This window comes from Bidens hawaiensis, unplaced genomic scaffold (assembly GCF_021521415.1).
Source record: "Bidens hawaiensis isolate Kalapana, Puna unplaced genomic scaffold, B.hawaiensis_p1.1 tig00014039_1, whole genome shotgun sequence".
In the NCBI taxonomy this organism is placed as follows: domain Eukaryota; kingdom Viridiplantae; phylum Streptophyta; class Magnoliopsida; order Asterales; family Asteraceae; genus Bidens; species Bidens hawaiensis.
Genome location: NW_027492209.1, coordinates 23,982 through 33,596, shown reverse-complemented (window position 1 = coordinate 33,596; position 9,615 = coordinate 23,982).

The following is a 9,615-nucleotide window of genomic DNA, read 5'->3' as shown; positions in this document are numbered from 1 at the left end:
AAACTGAACCGAAAACCAAACATTCGGTTTTATGATTTTTTAAAACCATTCGGTTTCGGTTTTTGGTTCGTTTTTGGATTCGATTTTTTCGATTTTGCTATTCGAGTCAAAACTTTTTGGGTAAAAAAAAAATTTGACTCAAATATTGAAACTGGGCATGATATTTTTTTCTTTAAACTAATATATAATATTGAATATTTGGACTTGAAATATTAAAAACTAATAAAAAGATACATTTAAAATAAAAATTCAAAAATCAAAACAAAAAATACGGTATTATTAGTTATTAACCATATGTAGAAACAAAATATATTTGTTACTAGCTTTTATCCCCATATTACGGGGGTTGTTTTACATTATTTGTTTATAATATTTAATATTTTTTGGAATTTAATTTTATTTAGGAAAATTGGTTTTTATTGGTTTTAACTATTGGCTTTTGTAATTGCCGGTACCAACTATAGAATTGGTCACTGATGATTCCAACTTTTAATGTATTTGTTCCTGACTTTTAATATATTTGTTCCTAACGGTCCGCGACTAACATAATCCTAACGCCGTTAGTTTCAGGTCGCCGGAAAAATGTTTTTGGCCGGGAAAGTAATTTTTTTTGCCGGAAAACACCACCTGAACACCGCCACCACCGCTAATTGACTCGCCGCCAACCAACCACCATCACTTAAGCAACATCAACTGATTCCGACGATGGTTCTAGGGTTCCGGCGACCTCAATAATTAGGGCTTTTGCTAGGAAAAGGTTCCTAAAGATACGATACAAAGTTACCATGATGTTTGGGACAAAATTGTTGAGTTTACGGGAAAAAAATGTGTGTTTTCCAGCAAACAAACGTTTTTCCGGCGACCTAAAACTAACGACATTAGAATTCTGTTAGTCGCGGGCCGTTAGGAACAAATACGTTAAAAGTTGGGACCGTCAGCAGCCAATTCGTTAGTTGGGACTGACAGTGACTAAAAGACGATAGTTGGGACCAATAAAATCCAGTTTTCCTTTTATTTATTGTACAAATGTTAATAATATACTTAGTATTTGATTATGAAAGTGTTTCGCATATAAACAAGATGTTATAACCCGGTTTAAAAACTATTTGGGTTTGGTGAGACCCATGACCCGCTTATAAAATTTTATTTTTAAAATTGTTTTTTAATTATAACTAATATATATATATATATATATATATATATAAAGAAATCATATATTAATTTTTAGTATATCCCTATTTTGTAGGATTTTCATATCAAATATTTGGTGAGATTAATTTTTAATTTAATGAGATGTTATAACCCGTTTAAGGAATATATGGGTTTGGTAAGACTCATACTCGTGAATTTGGGTCAAATACATGAGAAACCCCAATTTACAAATAATGCAATCTGGTGGCTTAAGAGAATGTAGGGAGCAAACACAGAGTTTTTAAAGGTTTCGTTTATATATATTATAGATAGATTAACCATATGTTATAACTAAACAAATAGTAATCGGTAGATTTTGTTTTAATGGTTATTGTTAAGATATTATGGTTATTTTGAATTTTTTTGTTATTTCGGTGCGGTTTGGTTTATTCGGTTCTTAACAATATACAAAACCGAACCAACACCAGTATTTCGGTTTTTGCTAAAGTTCAAAACCAAACCACCGGTTTCTAACTCGTTTTTGGTTTTTTCGGTTCAGTTTATTTGGGTTTTCGTTTTTCGATTCGGTTTTTTCAGTTTTATGCACACCCCTAGTGAACATAGTAGATATATTAGGGTTGATGTGACTATCACATGACTATGACTATGACTATGAGTCCGTGTATGTAATCAGTTGTTATATTGACGGCTCGATTTCTGTAGGTTTTATAACATTTATTTTGTCATGTTATCCCAAGCTGTGACAGAATTTTCGGGTATGCTCAAGACCTCATATATCCCTAATATTTATCCGGAATAATCCCAATACACTCCACTCCCTCCGTTGTCGGTCTCGGGTGTTGTGGCTGGGAGCCAACACGAAGTAAAATTAGTTCAGTAAAAACCGAGCGTTGTCGGTATAGTGTATTGTGGCGGAGTCGAGACAAATAATTGTTTAGATAGATATATAGATACACCCGAATAATCCTGTATATACAGTACACTCTACTCCCTCCGTCGTGAAGATGGCTGCTTCATCATCACTGTTAAGGCTTCTCAAATTCCGGAGGTTGGTCACCACCACCACCGGCAACCGCCACAGCTACAGTAGCATAGCCGCTTCTCAACTTATTATTTCCACGCCCAATTCTGTACGGTACTCCCTTATCCCCTTCAATAACCTAATATTATAACCAATCCATATATATATACTTGGTTTTTGGATGTCTCAAACTCAAAAACAATTATATGAATTTGATTATGGGACTAGTTTTCTTTTATTAGTTATTGATTAATTGATTATTACACATTTCATTATTTTTCTTATAAATTACTTAAAGTTGGGCTTTCGGCTCGGTTTAGATTTTTTGCTTGATAACTAAACTGAAACCGAACCGAATCGAAAACTGTTGTCTTTTAAAAACTCGCCCGTCACCATCGCAGGGGTATTTTGGTAATTTTCTATCGACACGGGCTGTTCGGGTTGATTTGCACAAACTAACTCAGGAGTAGAAATTTGTATTGGGTTACCTGGATTCGAGGGCGGAATGGTAAATTCACCTCGGGTGCACATCTCAACATGTGGTGCCACGTCATTCACATGGGTAACGGGAACAAAATGCCCGTGTTGAAAAACAATGCCACGGAGGATTGAGTTGGTGGGCCCCACGCGGGCCGAGAGGAGGTAGCCATTGTCAAAGATGCCATCTATTACACATGTGACAACCTGGCCCACCATGTTGGGGTCCACCTTAGTAAGGCTGTTGTTAGCGGGAAAGATAGCGGCTGCTGGTGGCGGTGGTGGTGCAGCCATGGCTAGTGGTGGTTGAGTGTGTTGTTTTACGTTTCTTGGCGCACTCTCGTCTTTGCGTGGACGACCGCGCTTACGCTTCACGAGGAGATCGGGTGTCTTTGATATGTTTTGTTGATTCATTCTACAAAGCTCTTGTTTTTACACAAAAAACAAAGTCATTATTTATAAATTAAACACATTTTTTATGTGTGAATGTAGACAAAATATAGAGCCTTAAGTAGAAAATATATGGAGTTCAAATGAATAAATTGATCATTAAATGCTATTTTTAAATAAAATATCCGGTTGATCTGATCTGTTTATGAAAGCATTTCTATTATCGTACGCGTAAATGAGCAAAGCTACTAGCAAGTCACTAGACGGTTTATTAAAAGCTTCAATCAACTCGATCTTAACTAAACAAGAAATAGGTCGAATTTTATTAGACTCATGAGTTTTACCGAGACAATTATTTATATTAAAATAATTAATTTTTATACAAATAATTTATTACCATATAAACATAATATTACTCATATGATATAATTAGAAAATAAATATTATCACATATAATTATTGTAGTAAAGAATAAATAATACATTATATTAAATGTATATTGTAATTCATTTTAACTTTTGAAGTAATCAAATAATACATAAAATAACTAATAAATAATAAATAAACCGAGTCAAGCTAGAGCTTCTAGAAACATTTATGAGTACGTCTCAAATTGAGTATATAGATCGAGCTTAAAACAAGCAAGCCCTCTTAATTTCTCAACTCGCATAAACTAAGAAGAGAATAAAAATTTGAATTTTCAATCGTCCTCACATGGCATCAAATCTTGAAATCTTTTCGCGACTCGTCGAGTGAACTCATGACTATGAAGTATGAACCTTATAAGTTTTGGAAAAGATCTAATACCAGAAAAACCTATAAACTAAATTCTTTTATTTTTAAATCAATTATACATATTAAAAAGGTGTAATTTACGATTCAAACAATAAAAAATAAAAGAAAAAGTAATTAATATTCCCTTGATAATTTTCTCAAAACCTGAATCAAAATCGAAACCCTAAAAATTGCACATGCAAAGGTTGATCTATAACAGGTGAATCGTACGATGCAAATCTATTCAAACATGTGTAAATGTGTTCTATCCTTAAAAAACAAATAGATAATTAATCTAACCGGTTACATAGAACGATTATAATATCAAAGTGAAACACACGAAGCTTTGAAGAACTTACTTGGGAAAATTTGAGATTATGAGGGTGTCGTATACGATCCGAAAGATGGTGATGTGGGTGAGTTTGTGAGGCACAAATAATTGCTGCGGTTTAATATATGAGGGTATACATAAAAAGTGATAATTGTTGTTATAGGTGAAATAATAATATGGATCTCATTTTGGTTTCTTAGATTATTAAGAGGAAAAAACCGAAGGAGCGTAACTGATATTTAGGATGGAATAACTGAAATGGAAAATATATTAATCAAAAAAATAATCATCAAGTTTTACTTTTTTACCATTTCAAGCTTAATCTATGTTTTAATATATTTTCATTAATATTCTACCTTCGTATAAAGAAAGTTATGTTGAATTGGGGTTTGACCAATTAAGAGGTAGTATATAAATAATTCAGTATGTTTCTAAAACATACATATTATAAACCTTAATGAACTATTAAGAGATGTCTTTTTTATGAACTATATATATTGTATATTTGACCGATTCACATGTAGCCTCTTGTAAAAGAAATGTATAGTGAAGAGTAATTTATTGCTTTGATGATCGGATTTGAATAAACTATTGGTTTCAGTTTGTGTTTTATTTTCTTATAAAGAGCCTCTTTGGTTTCAGTCTTTGCTAATAGGTTCTGGTGCATGAACGATCACTATTTTGTTCAGTTGATAAGTTAGTAGCAAAAGAAATATCAAAATAAAATCAGTAGCATAATATCTTTAATCATAAATCCGGTCTCAAGTTTTACGACGAAAACTACAGTTCTGCAATGATATTTTAGTTCTGCAATTAATTAGTGGCCGCAAAAGTAAATGGCCTCTAGGGCATAGGTGATCGTCAAAGTCATTCGCATGGTCGTTTTATAGTTAAGATTGCTTTGTGATACATTATCCAACACAACAGTGCGTTTAGATTTTTTATGACGTATCATCTCAAAATAATGAGTGTTAGAATTATGTGTCCCCACGCTCGGTGTTTTAATAAACTTTTTATTATTATATATAATTTTTTCCTTTCTCTTTTTTGATTTTCTTTTTGTAAGTTTTTTTTTCATTTTATTTTAAACAAATTTACTAGATAGATGGTTTTTTAAATAAATTATTTTTTGTTACATAGTTTTTTAAATTATTTTAGTTTCTATAATTAGTTTTTAACTTATTTTTATCTATGTTTACATATAAACTTTGTTCTAAGTCGAGCAGCCAATACATGTTTATTTTTAAATCATATAAGTTAATACTGACGTAAAAGACGTCGGAAACGATTTGTTTCGTGTTTACATTTTGAACCCGCCATGCAAAGTGGAAATTATCATTTGGTTGATTGAAAGTTAAAACGCCACACATTAATTGTTTAACAGTTAATAATTAACTGATGTAAAATGTATTGTTAATGTCGTCTGAAAATTTAATGTTAAAGGTGTATGATGATTTGTATTTGTTATAGAACTCTTTAATTGTTTTCATTAACTATATTGAAAGTTTTATGTGTGATAACTTTTTTAGAAAGAGAGAATTTCATTAAAACAAACAAAAATCACTAGCAATGTGCCAGCCGAAGACACGATCAACCATTACATGAAGGACTTACAAATGAGAAATGTTGAAATTACATCAGTTTTCCTATGTTCAATTGTTGAATACTTTCTTGTGGCTCACCTTTTAAATGTATCAACTCGTTTTTTAAAAGATGACTTGAATTAAGTTTTGTTGTGGGATACTTATATACATGAAATTAGTGTGATAATGAAAAAGCAAAGAACACGAGAAACTTACGCCAATTTGCGATGTGGTCCAGGTTGTTAATGTGTGGTGTAGGCTGTCATCATCTATTTGAAAATTAATGTGTGGTGCAAGTTTGAATGCCGTGCCCGGTTTGCCGTAAGGTTTGTTTGGATTCTTTTGGCGAGTATGCGGTTCACTGTAAAGAGTTGTCTGGGTTTAAGTATAGGCATGATTTGGTGAGGGATGTTCTATGCGATGTTCTTAAACGAGCCGGAATTTCGGCTAAAAAGGAAGCCCCCGTAAACTTTCTTACGGATCCTCAAGAAGGAAGATCTATATTACGACCGGCCGATATACTTGTTTTTGGGTGGGTAGGGGGGAAAACACGCTTGCGTCGACCTCACAGGAGTGTCCCCTCTTGTTGGGATTAGGGACACTGGATTTGTAGCAGGCCAGGGCAGCATTGAAGGCGGCATCGGACAAGGTTGCTAAACACGAGAGAGCTTGTTTGGAGAATCAACACGTGTTTATCCCCTTCGCCTTTGACACTTTTGGTTTCTTAGCTCCGGATGCCGTGGACCTTTTGAATATGGTTCAGAAAGTTGTGTATAGTAACGTATAAGCCCATAAAAATCAAAACTTTGTTTTTAGTCGGATTGGGTTTGCTATCTAAAAGGGGGTTGCGGCGCAGCTTGTTGCCCGCTTACCTGCCACTTCATTGTAAATCGTTTGGATGTTTCTATGACATATAAAAGAAGCGTAAAAAAAATGACATATAAAACGCAAAGTAAATCCTAAAACAAAAATTAAAATAACAATAAAAAAAATGTAACAACAATTAAAATAAGAATAATCTTAATCTAATAAACAAAATCATTTTTATGCCACACTACATTTTATTAGGCTACCGTTTTTGAATGGCCACTCCTTTCAAATTGTAACCCAAATTATTATTTTTAAACGTTCAACAAATAGATTATTGTCTAGGGACTTCGTACAAGGTGACCCAATGGCAAAAGTCAATGCTAGCTGGCTTAACCTAGCCGTACGAAATCCTTAAGCGCCTCCAAGTTATCTCCAAATATGAGAAAAGTTCATCCGTTCAAAGTGATAAAACCTGAACGCCCTTAGGATTGAATCAAAGATCACAACGATCCCCAACCTTCCTTCATTGAGCCACACATGTCATCCCCAAAAATTTTGACGTCTATGAGGATCAAGAAAATCAACCTAATTGATACTAATGATACTAAACAAAAAATGTAAATTGAAAGTAAATCAAGCTACAAATAAGGAATTATTAAAAGAGAGAGAGAGAGAGAAAATTCCAATTTGCCTTCCTGGAAAATATCATCGCGAGATGGATTAACCACCGAAAAAGAATTTGCGCATGTTGTACCATTGGATTTCTCGGGCAGGTTTTTTGACTCCTCTCGTCAGTTGACTTTCCTTTAACCTGTTAAAAATTGTTGAAATGATCCATTTACCCATATATCTTCGTCTTCATCATTTAACCCAAAAATTGATGAACTTTCTTCATTATCATCATTTAACCTAGAAATTGATGAACTCCTTCATCGTCTTCAATCAACAACCCAAAAACACAACTTTAATCAACAACAACCCAACTACCCAAAGAACCCTAAAAAGTTGCAGGTTTTCCAATATCATGGATTACAACCATTAATCATCAAACAACCATCATGTAATCTTTCTTAATCACCTTCACCATGCTCACCCTATCCGTCACACCCACCACCCACCGGAGAATCCTCCACCACCCATTTTTTCCGGCAAACTCAACCACACCACCGCCACCGATTCCTGACAACCCATTTTTTCGCGAAACCCCAAGTCAACAAACCCCATATCAACCACCACCGCCGTCGCCCGAAAGTTTCGACGACCCACCTAATGGCTCCGGCGCCGACTAAAAATTCCGGGACGAAAAAGTCTGGGTACAGTCACCTCCATGGCTCAGATCTGTAATATGAAGATCAGACAAATATTTATATCATCATCGCCATCTCCAATCATCTTTCTCATCATCATCATAACATTTGCATTCACAAACAAACACACACTCACACACATATATGTAAGTACACACAGAGAGAGAGAGAGAGAGGGGGGGGGGGTAGATTGAGAACAAGATAGGTGGGGTTGTTATTATTATTATTATTTATAACATTTGCATTCACAAACAAACACACAGTCACACATATATGTCTTCTCTATTATTTACGTTCCCCATTAATGAAAATGAAAATGAAAACCCAATTCAAGATTTTAAGATTTGAAAGAAACCCAGTTGTAAATCTAAGTGGTAATTTTGTGTAAAAATCAAGATTCAAGAATAATAATAAAACAAGAATCTTGGTATTGAATACTTGATTGCTTGATGGAGGTGCACTGTGGATGTGAGATGGAGATGAACAAGAGAGAGAGAGAGAGATGAAGGTAATGAGTGTATGATGCAGACTTGAAATTATTATTATTATTATTATTATTATTATTATTGTATAAGAGATGATTACCAACTGACGGTAGGAGTCAAAAAAACCCGCCCGAGAAATCCAATGGTACAACATGTGCAAATTCTTTTTTCAGTGGTTAATCCATCTCACGACTATATTTTCTAGGGAGGCTAATTGGAATTTTCTCTTTAAAAAAAGAATCCCTTAATTATTAAAGGTCAATAATTAAGGGATTCTTTTTTTAAAGAGAATCCCTCGTTATATGGAATTTTCTCGACCATATAATGCCTCATCTTTAAAATTTTTTACCAACGGTCCAACCTTTCAACTATTTGGGTCTCAATGGTCCTCCGTTAAAAAACACTTAACGTCGTTAAGTTTTTTACCAGTTTCAAACCGATGTTTTAGGGTTTTTGATAGGAATAAGTATACGAGTCGACTGATGTAAATTTTATCACAACATGGTGATCCAAACGACGAAACAATGTTTCAATTAGGGTGTTTGGATTTCTATTTAACAAAAATAAGTAATTTGAATCACCGTTTCGAGATAAGATTTACATCAGTCACTTATATCTTTCTTCCTATAAAACCCCTAAAACATCAGCTTGAAACTCATAAAAAAAACTTAACGATGTTAAGTGTTTTTTAACGGTGGACCATTGAGACAAAAATAGTTGGACCGTTGGTAATGCTTTTTAAAGTTGAGATTATTATCGACTAATACACCAAATGTGAGATTATTTATATCTAATGAGTAAAATTTGTCGTTAAAAAATGGGTTATAAAATAGTCATTTTTCCTTCTAATATTCTAATATCACATCTCATTCATCTCAACTATTCATGAGTCACATTTAGTTATAAAATAGTTAGGAAAGTAAAAGCTAAATATTGACTGAAGATCAAACAAATAGAAATATGAAAGTTAAAAAATATAAAATAGGCAAGAACAATCTTTTTCTAGGGTTGGTTTGTTTTTTCGATATCCAGTTTTTTTTCCCTATGGATACTATATGTTGCATTATACATGATAACTAACAGACGTGATCTAAAATGTAAATATTGGATGACGATGGGAATACTTGTGATAAAACAACAAATGTTGCATATAAAGAGATTTTATAAAATTTATCATTTTCAAATTCTAAATTGTTTGTTCTATATAGTATTCATTTCTCTCTTATCTTCAATTTTGTTCCTTTATTTCAAATAACAGACTTATTTATTTTTATAATTTGACAAA